General features: G+C 49.5%; 1 protein-coding gene across 1 annotated transcript in view; it reads right to left on the minus strand.

Moving 5' to 3' along the window:
• EPN2 (epsin 2) overlaps nt 1-11,205 on the minus strand; it is a gene marked incomplete in the record, with an annotated part of 61,872 nt that overhangs the window by 9,378 nt on the left and 41,289 nt on the right.

Genomic DNA, 11,205 nt, shown 5'->3' on the forward strand with positions numbered 1-11,205 from the left:
CACCCGTCCTCCGGTGACGCACGGGCAGCACCGAGGCCCTCTCCCTGCGTGCTCCGAGTGGCTTCTGCTTTGACAGAAGAGCGAGTAAAACGGGCAGGTCCCACATAGACAAAGACGGCAGCCATGGACTTCCCGCCCGTCTAAGCGAGAAAACGTTTCCAAGCTGGGCGCCAACGTCCACCCGGGCTCACACACAACTGGCTTCCCTACCACAGGGGGAAGAGGAAACGGTGCCGCGGTGTCGCCGCCGCCTGCCAACGCCCAGTTACGCGCACACACACCTGCTCGTGCACGAGCGCTCACGGACACTGAGCCACGCGTGTCCTCTCCTCAGGGGGCACTGCCACCCCGTCACCACGGCTGCGGACGAGGCGTCCTCTCGCTTCTTGCTGGTGATCACAGGGACGCCCCGGAACGGCCGGGTGCTCCTCTGTGCCCGTTTTCCGACCCTTCCACGAACACACACACACTGTGCGCATTCTCTGCCTGCTTTTGTGCACTTCCTTTTTATAATAATTTTCAAATGTATTATTATTTAATTTGCCATAGGGCATGTGGGCTCACCAGATAGACAGTGAGAGAGGAAAAGTGACAAAGCCAGTTGCCAGGTCTGGGACTCGAACCACAGACCGTCACGTGGGAGTCCAGCGCCTCACCCCTGCACCTGCTGGCTCCACCAGCTCCGTCTTATCTGAGCTCCCTGGGTCCTGAGGGGAAACTGGGACGTGGCACTTCACTGCTGGACGGCAGCCCGCCTGCGGCGCAGAGGGAGGGCCGTGGACTCTACCGGGGTCCCCTCGGGCACCAGCACCTTCACCAGCTAATGCCAAAACCATCTCCACAGTGGCTGTGCCAGAGGACGGCCCCTCCAGCACAGGAAGCAAGTCCTGGTGCCCGGGGCCTCTCCTCACGATGAACATGTAGTACTCGGGGTGCTCGAAATTTTCACAGGAAATGCACTTTATAGGGACCAGCAGGTGGCGTGGGGGTTAAGGCGCTGGACCCTCCCACATGGCCGACCATGGTTTGAGTCCTGAACCTGGTGGCTTGCTTTCTCGCTTTCTCCCTCCCTCTCTCTGGTCAAAATAAATGAATGAATAAATAAAATAAAATAAAATTTAAAAATGCACATTATAAGAAAATGACTCATGTATTTTTTTTTTTTTTTGCACTAAACTAAACATGTACTTTAATTCCACTTCTCCACAGGCTTCAAGTCCTCCCATGTTATTATCCTGTTGTCGGCTAGAGGGCACACGCACTAGTGGGGCGGGAAGGAGAAGCACGCTGGTGGCCCGGTCACCCTGCCACCCCTTCTCCATTTCTCCCTTTTTGGGATTTTGGGAATGCCTACGTTCCTGACTTGGTTTTCAAGCTGCTGGGTACAGTACTCGAACCACAGTCTGCCACGTGGGATCCGGCTGCCCCATCTTCTCGGGTGTGGATCTGGTGGGTGTTGACGCGCACCTCCTCGTTCCCGACGGTGAGCTGTGCATCATTTCAAGGCCGAGCCGCTGCTGCCTCCCCTGGAGCTCTTCCCCACCTTCCTTCTGCGGGGCTTCCTCTTCTGACACACCGCCGACCCCACAGCAGGGACCGCGCGGCCCACCTGTCTCCCTCCGGCCCGAGTCTTTGTATTTATTACTGGGCTCCTGTTCTGGGCCACTGCCCCTTCCTCTACCCCATCCCTGCATGTTTTCAGTTATCCTTAATCATTTTTTTAAAGTTATCGCAAGAAGGTGCGTGTACTCACCAGAGAAAGGAAAAACCCTCCCCATCAGGCAGGCCACTCGGCAATGCCTTTTCCTCTTTCCTCCATCTCTCCATCCCATCGGGATTCCGGGCATGCGCGCACGTGCGCACACACACACACGCACACACACACACGCACACACACACACGCACACACACACACGCACACACACACACGCACACACACACACGCACACACACACACGCACACACACACACGCACACACACACACGCACACACACACACGCACACACACACACGCACACACACACACGCACACACACACACGCACACACACACACGCACACACACACACGCACACACACACACGCACACACACACACGCACACACACACACGCACACACACACACGCACACACACACGCACACACGCCCAGTGATTTTTTCAGGCCACTGGAGTATCTCATACTTCTTTTCTGTCATTACTGTTAGCTTGTTCCTTCTGTGACAGCAAGAGGGAGAGAGACACAGAAACAGAGAGCACCCTTCGCAGTCTGGAGCCCCAGACTGGGGGCAAGTGTGTGCCCAGAGAACTCAGGGAAGTCTCCAGGCGTGAATCGAGAACCTTTCCGGGCCACGGCCTCGCAGAGCATGGTGTTTTAGGACCACACCGCCACCAGCGGGCTCCGGGATTCCTGACAGCCGGAACAGTAACCCTTACCTTGCTTCTTGCCTATTCCCGGTCTCTGCCCTCCATGTTCAGCTCAAAATCATCTTGCCAATTCAAAAGAAAAATCCAAAAAACAAACAAAAACCTTGTTGAGATCTTTCCCAGAATCACACTGAATTTGAACCCGTTTACGAAAGTGTCAACACGGTGTTTTTATCCAAACCCAAATCTTGCAGCATCTCTGCAGTTACGTTTGGTTATTGTTACTAGTTAGAAATAAGTGATTTACACAATTTCTGTAAGATTTATTCCTAAGAACTTGGTATTATTCCTACAAACTGCTATCTTTTTATTTTGATTTATTTGTTTTAGATTCTTTTTTCTATAGGGCATATGCACTGGTTGGAGACAGACAGAAAGTGAGAAATCACCCTCCCGGGGGCGATGCCCACACCACGACCCCTTCTCCGTTCTCCTCTCAGGATTTTAAGCACACACTCACACACACTCAGCGTGTCTTTAAGGCGCTGAGTCTAGGACTCGAACCACCATCGGCTATATGGGAGTCCAGTTACATAACCATTATGCCATCTGCTGGTCTTTATATTTTTAACTTTTTTTTTTTTTTAGAATTTCTTGCTAGAGTCTATGTACTCACTAGAAAGAGAGAGAGACAACGTGAGAAATCATTCCCTCAGGGATAGGGGACGGCTACACTTCAATGCCTTCTCCTCCATTCTTGTCTCAGGATTTTGGGCACACAGGCACACACGTTCAGCCTGTCTTTCGTGTCACCGGGTCTGGGACTTGAACGACAGTTGGACATGTGAGATCCAGCTGCTTTAACCTCCATGCTACCTGCTGGCCCCAAACTGGCATCTTTAAAATTTTTCATAATTTTAAAAGTATTATGAAAAAGAACAATTTCATTTTGTATGGTTTTTGTATCCACCAATCTTGCTAAACTCTTAATTCTAATAATTGGAAATGATTTAACTTTATTTTTAAAAAAAATCTTACCAGAGAGAGAGAGAGAAAGTGAGAAAGCAAACTGTCAAGTCTGGGACTCGACCACATGGGAGTCCAGCGGCCACCATGCCACCTGCCGGCCCCAATTGGAAATTATTCTAATCACTGATTCTAGCAATAATTCTTTACGATAGAGGGTGTGTCTGTGTGCATGAGGTGAAGGGAACTTTCAACATGGTCCTGTCTGCCTCAATCCCCTTCGCAGCCCTCTGGTCTCTCCAGATCCTGAGTGTTACATACATACCAAAGTGTTTTCAGGCCAATCTGCAGATGAGAACTCATGGCCGGCCACATAGTTTCGAGCGTTGAAGGGTGGTGGTGTTACTGCTGTGTGGGAGATGATTCTAATAATTCTAATGATGTATCTGTAAAAATTTGTTTGATGTTTTATACACATGATGTTACCTGCAAATGATGGCTGTTTTTCTTCATTGTAGTCCTTGATTACCTTTTCTTTTTCTTGTCTTATTGCACTGGCTAGGATTCAGTGCAATAGGAGTGCTGAGTCTGTAGCTTCGTTGTGATCTTGAGTTCACAGTAGCAATTTACAACACTTACCATTATCCCAGTTACAACACAAAGTAGGAGTGCTGAGTCTGTAGCTTCGTTGTGATCTTGAGTTCACAGTAGCAATTTACAACACTTACCATTAAACATAATGTTAGCTATCAGGTTTTTTTTTTTTTTTTTGCTTTTAGAAGCCCTTTATCAAGTGTTGGAAGTTCTCATTATTTCAAGTTTGCTAAGTTTTGTAATGAATGGCTGATGAATTTTATCAAGCTATTTCTGCCACTATTAAGATGATCACATGGGGCTAGCAGGAGGCATGGTGGTAAAAGTGCTGGATCCCACATGGGCAACTCTACGGTTCGAGTCCCAAACTCAGTGGCTTGAAAAACATGCCAGGTGCATGTGCAGTGTCAGAATCCTGAGAAGAGAATGGAGAAGGGATTACAATGTGGCCATCCGCTCTGGGAGGTGATTCCTCGCTCTGCCTCTCTGTCTCCCTCTGGCGAGTGTCCACACAAGGGAAGGAACATTTGACAGATGGAAAAATGTAAACGTAAAAAAAAAAAAAAAAAAAAAAAAAAAAGTTTATTTTTAAAAAAAATTTTGGGGGGAAAATGAAAAAAGTTAAAAGAAAAAAAAAAAAAAAAAAAGTAGAACATGTTCATTTTGAAATGAAATTCTGTGGTGTAGCAGGTTATTTCACAAATCGGTCTAATTATAGATGTTCATTAGGATTAAAGTATACATGAGGACATTTCTATTCATCCCAATAATTTCAAGCTAATTGTTGAATGGTCATGTATTTTGCATGTGTATCCCTTGATTCTATGTTGTTAGAATTAAAAAATGAAAAATGTCAATCCTGCCAGAGCTTTATTACCAACATCTGTCTCTGTGGATGCTAGTCTGTGTTTATGTTCCGTATCATTCATTTCTGTTCTTACCCTTAATATTTTCTTCCTCCTCCTTTACGTGGGCGTTCCTATTATGTTTCTAACTTCATTACCTCCGTGTCTTTCTTCTTTAAATCTATACATATCTCTACTGCATCAGTTGTCTGACAAATTGTGATATGAAAATATTTGCATTACTTTGGGCTCTAAATATTTCTAATTCCACTGCAATTTCTTCTTTGACTCAAGAATGTCGAAGCATGTTTAAAATGGCAGGCCGGCGGGTGGTGTGCTGGCTAAAGAAGCTAGACCTCACATGGCCGAATGCACAGTCCTAGAACCAGTCCTGGCAACCGGAAAAACATACCAGGCGCATAAGTGTGTGTGCCCAAAATCCTGAAAGGAGAAATGGAGGAGAAAGGATTGTGGCATGACCAACCTCTGTGAGGATGCTCTTCCTCCCCACCCCCATCTCTGGCAAGCACACACTAGCAAGTTTAAAAAAAAAAAAAAAAATCAGGGAACCAGCAGTTAGCGTAATGGCTATGTCGCTGGATCCCACGTAGTCAACTGCGGTTTGCGTCCCGGACCCGGCGGCTTAAAACCCATGCCGGGTGCATGTGCGTGCGGCAAGATCCCGAGAGGAGAATGGAGGAGAAGGGATTGCTGCGTGACCATCCCCCCTGGGGGGTGATTTCTCACTTCCTGTCTCTCTGTCTCTCTCTGTCTGTCTGGCGAGCGCACGCACCCTACAGTGAAAAACCTCTCAAACAAACAAAAAAGAGGCTGGAGGAAGCTTGTCAGCCTCCAAAAACAAACAAACAAACAAATCACGTGTATGAAGTATTTTTTTAACTTACTTTTTGAATTTTTAAAAAGACTTTTAGGGACCAGCAGTTGGCGTAATGGCTATGTCGCAGGACTCCCATGTACTTGACCGTGGTTCGAGTCTTAGACCCAGTGGCTTAAACTCACGCCTGGCGCGTGTGCGTGCGTGCCCAAGATCCCGAGAGGAGAATGGAGGAGAAGGGATTGCTGCGTGACCATCTCCCCTGGGAGGGGGGGTGATTTCTCGCTTTCTATCTCTCTGTCTCTCTCTGCCTTTCTGGCGAGTGCACATGCCCTATAGCAAAAACCTCTCAAAAAAAAAAAAAAAAAAAGATTTTTAAAAAAATTTGCCACCAGATGCATGTATTCAACAGAGACACAGCAAGAGAGGGAGCAGAAGGCCTCTGCCTGCTCCTCTGCCGTGCAGAACGGGGATGCTGTAACTCCTCCGTCTCCCTCCTGTCAGGGATTTTGGAAATACGCCTATACACAAGTAGAGTGTTCCTCAAGCTGCTGGACAGGTCTCCTGGGATCTGGGGCACGCACACTTATACGCCAGGATGATCTTTTTTTTTTTTTTAATTATTAATTTTTTTTGAGAGGTTTTTGCTATAGGGCGCGTGCGCTCGCCAGACAGACAGAGACAGAGAGACAGAAAGCGAGAAATCACCCACCAGAGGGGATGGTCACGCTGCAATCCCTTCTCCTCCATTCTCCTCTCGGGATCTTGGGCACACACACACACGCGCCCGGCGTGAGTTTTAAGCCACCGGGTCCGGGACACGAACCGCGGTCGACTACGTGGGAGTCCAGCGACATAGCCATTACGCTAACTGCTGGCTCTCACGCCAGGACGATCTTTAAGCCACCAGGTCGGGGACTCAAACCATGAGGTCTGCCCTGTGGGATGAGCCCCTTTAACCACCAGGCCAAAGAGCTGGCCCTTGCGGATTTTTTACTTAAGGGTACTGTGATCGGACACGTCCCATGTGACCCCAGTTTTCTGAAACACAGTGAGACTTGCCCTGCTGTCTCCCACTAGAGCACACGGTCCATCCTTCACACGGAGCCCGGGGGACGGTACAGGCCGCATCCTCCAGTGTCCAGGAACGAGACGCGCAGGCTCAGGGCTGCGCCGTGCCCATTTCCTCGTTATTTGAAACATTCCGCCACGTCGTTCGGCCCTTCCGCGGCCCTGGAGCTGGGGTTCCAGCACTCCCTTGGTGCGTGTGCGGCCATGGCCCCTTGGTGGTGTTCCGGGAGATGCTGTCGGTCCACCGTTCTTTTTGTTTTTTGGGGGGAGAGGTTTTTGCTATAGGGCACATGTTCTTGCCAGACAGAGAGAGACATAGAGACAGAAAGCGAGAAATCCCCCCCCTCCCAGGGGAGATGGCCACGCCACAATCCCTTCTCATTCCCCTCTTGGGATCTTGGGCATGCACGCACATGCACCCAGTGTGAGTTTAAGCCACCAGGTCCGGGACGCGAACCGCGGTCGACTACGTGGGAGCCCAGCGACATAGCCATTACGCTAACTGCTGGTCCCCCACTGTTGTTCTTGAACGTCATCACCAGACGTGGAAGTCTGGAGGCTGATGGTTAGTTGTTATTTCTAAATTTAAAATATCTTTTCACTGCCGTTCTACTAAGAAAGATGACCTCCCGGGCATGGCCTTCGTGACAGCCAGTGCTGCTCGTTCAGCACGCTGAAGACACAGCGCCACCCCTGCCTCCACAGGTCTGTGGTCGCGGCTGGCTGCCAGCTTCCCTGCGTGCCTGCCACTCCGGCAGGTTTACTGGAGGGTTCCTGTTTAGTGGTGTGGCACGGTTTCCTGGGGACATCTAGAGGGGACTTCTGTGATTTGTCTTGCTATGACTCACCAGGCTTCCTGGATCAGGAAGTAGCACTTTTCCACAATCCTCGAAACCCCACAGGTGTCATCCTTTCAAGTATCGACTCTTCTGGAACTCCTCACAGACCTGTGCCAGCGTCCTCGCTCTGCCTCCATGCGCCCCCACCAGTCCCCAAACACCCCGAGCAGCTCCTGCCCCCCGCCTCGGGGCCCCAGCCTCTGTCCCGTCCCTGCCCGTCTTCATCCCCTGGCTGCGGGACTCCTCCACTCCACTTCCTCCACGGTCACTTAGCACACACCGCCATGCCTGCTCCCCTAACTGCCGGTCTCCCCTGGACTGGGGACTCCCTGGCCCCACTATGGTGGGCTGGCGGGGGCTGGCACACCAGGAGCACCGTGGTTCTCGATATCCCGGCCGCCTGCCCGAGTCACCTCCTCCTTGTAGCTTTCTCCCTGTTCTGCCCAGTCTCTGCACACTGCGTTTCTAGACAGGTCTAGATGCAGAGTAGCCAAATACCGGAATACTTTAGGGTCCGATTAATCCTCAATTCCCACGGAATCTGCTGCACAAAGACAAAATGGTACCGCTTGGAGATTGCAGCCCCCTCCTCCTGCCTGCCTCTGAGTGCTCAGATCTAACCCCAAGCCCATCAGACAGTCAGAAACCACTGCGGAGGCACAAGAAATATGAGGAAATGTCTCTCCCCTACGGGAAAAAATATCTCCTCATCCTCCCAGCCAGTACAAGGGAGCTCGTGGAAATGTCAGGGAAAGAATTTAGAACACGCATAGTGACAAAGCTAACAGAGATGCAAGAGAAGAGAGATAATGAACTCCAGAAGATGCAGGAGAGATGAGTTCCAGGAGGTGAGGAAGTTCTTGCACAATCTGAGAGGGGAAATACATACCATAAAAAAGAGTCAAACGGAGCTATTAGAGATGAAGGCTGTAATACAGGAAATCAAAACCTCCCTTGAAAGTATTAAAAGCAGACTAGATCATGCAGAAGATCGAATCTCAGAGGTAGAAGACAGAACCTCTGACCTAGAAAAATCCACCAAAAAGATGGTGAAAATAACCCAAATAAATAAGAATAATCTAAGAGTCATATTAGATACGATTAGACGCCCAAACATCCGGATAATCAATATCCCAGCAGGTGAAGAAACTAATCAGGGCACTGATAATCTATTCCATGAAATCCTAGAAGAAAACTTTCCAAACCTGGAGAGGCACTCAAATATCCTGACTCAAGAAATACAAAGGACCCCACCTAGAATCAACCAAGAAGATCTTCCCCAAGGCACATCATAGCCAGACTGACCAAAACCACAGACAGAGACCAGATACTAAAATTGGCAAGAGAGAAACTTCAAGTTACTTTCAGGGAATATCCCACCAGGCTAGCATAGGGCCTCTCATCAGAAACAATGCAAGCAGGAAAAGAATGGAAAATATATTTAAAGTGTTAAGTGAAAACAATTTTAACCAAGAATACTGTACCTGGCAAGATTATCCTTCACATGGGAAGAAGAAAACAAAACATTCTCAGAGAAACAAAACCTGAAAGAATTTACCAACACCAGATTAGCTCTCCAAGAAGTGCTGAAGGGAGTGCTATACCAGGAAAACTCAAGTCGGACACACAGAGATAAGAAGAAACAGGGAACCAGCAGTTAGCATAATGGCTATGTCGCTGGACTCCCACGTAGTCGACCCGCGGTTCGTGTCCCGGACCCGGTGGCTTAGAACTCATGCCAGGCGCGTGTGCGTGCGTGCCCAAGATCCCGAGAGGAGAATGGAGGAGAAGGGATTGCGGCGTGACCATCCCCCCGGGGGGTGATTTCTCGCTTTCTGTCTCTCTGTCTCTCTCTGTCTGGCGAGCGCACGTGCCCTATAGCAAAAACCTCTCAAAAAAAAAGAAGAAAAAAAAATTAGAAACAACCAAGAGAACGGCCAGCCTAATGGTAGGGACCAGTCCGGAGTTGAATGTAACTTCCAGAACTTAAACAGAAAGATCAGACCACAGGAACACTGTGAATTCAACAGTAGAGAGATTAATTACATGAGGCTGAACTGGTGACATAGAGTTTTATGACTTTACACTAAAACACTCCTGATTTTCTTCTAGGCTTTGTTTTCTAGATTTAAGGATTTTTGTCTTCCCTTGAACTGTTGATAGGTTCATCTACCTACTGTTGGAACTGAATCCTAACCTTTTTCCTGGCTTTAAGGCTTAAGCAAATTTCTCTTAACATTTTTTGATTTTGAGCTATTAAAACTAAAACTGTTTTTTTCATTAAAACATGCATTACAAAAATACCTGCGTAATGACTGCAGTAAGCTATCCAGCCCCAGCGAGGTGCTGCCTCAGTGTGTCCACGCTGCTCACTGAGGTTGGCGCCTACAGTCAGACCTGTCCGCAGATATGTGTGCAGCAGTTACTTGCTACTGGAAGCATTTAGGTCAATTAAGATCTTTAGAGAATCAGTAACATGTGACAAAAAAAAAAAGGCATGGAAAGCAACTGTAGATAGCAGAGACGGTGTGGGAGGAAGGTGGGAAATGGCAGGGGGAGAGGTAGGGAATCAAGGCGGGGCGGGGAAGCAAACGATACAAGAAACAGGAAATGGAAAATTATTTGCCAATAACGCGTATGGTAATATCCTTGATTGAGCCAATATACAGTGTACTCTGGATGGAAAATCTTATTTTGTATACTGTAACGACATACCGTGAATGAACGTAAATAAGAAAAGTTTTAAAAGATTAAGCGGTTACGGGAACCCTGCTGCCTGAGCCTCACCAGCTGACTCTGGATTGTCTCAGTCACACCCACCCCCTCCCGGGCTAGGACACCCTGATTCTGCCAGTGCACGCACTGGCATATACAGACGTGGAATTTCTGTCCCGACCAGCTGTGCTCGCAGACCCTGAGGTTCTAAACTCACTCTTCCCAGAGCTGACAGGCTTACATCTTTAAGAGCAAACCTAGTATTTCAGCATTTTGGGAACTCTACCAGCTCCACGACACATACACCAAATCAGATGCTCTCCCTATGAGTTGGCATCGCGCAGAGACCCCTCACCCGTGGTCACGGGGAGCCCCGCGCTGCCGCGCAACTCCACCCTAAGGCTCTGCTTCAGCCTCTTCTGAGACCTTCGGGGACTTCCGATGGGCCCTACTCCCCTCCGGAAGCTACTGCTGAGACAACAGGACAATGACGTGGCCAGCGTGGCCGCCTCCTGCAGCTGCGTGCACTAAGCCGGTCACAGCTCGGACTGTGCACAGGGAGTGAAACACGCACTCGGGTCCAACCCTGGCCACCCACGGCTCACCAGGATGAGTCTGCACAACCTGCCGAGCCTCGGGGAGCTGCCGGTCTGCATTCTGCAGCTGACAGTGTGCACAGGGCACTACGAGCTGCCGGGTGGCATTCGGGCTGTGCAAACGAGCACAGCCCCCAGGCACAGGGCAGCAGGCCCGCGGCCAGTGTGACCCTCTTCGCTCTGTGCCAGTCACCTGGCTTTGCTGAAATGAGACTTGTGGGCAGGTGACACTCCTGCTCGATGCGTAGGAAAGTGCCAGCACAGGCCAGCACACTCAGCCCTCAGGAAGGGCCGCTCGCTCAGAGGCGCCTTCCCGAGAATGGACAGCAGGGTGCTCAAGGCCCCCCCCCACCCCCCCCACCCCCGTGCTCTCGGCCT

Source organism: Tupaia chinensis, unplaced genomic scaffold (genome assembly GCF_000334495.1).
Source record: "Tupaia chinensis unplaced genomic scaffold, TupChi_1.0 Scaffold138725_1, whole genome shotgun sequence".
Taxonomy (NCBI): Eukaryota; Metazoa; Chordata; class Mammalia; order Scandentia; family Tupaiidae; genus Tupaia; species Tupaia belangeri.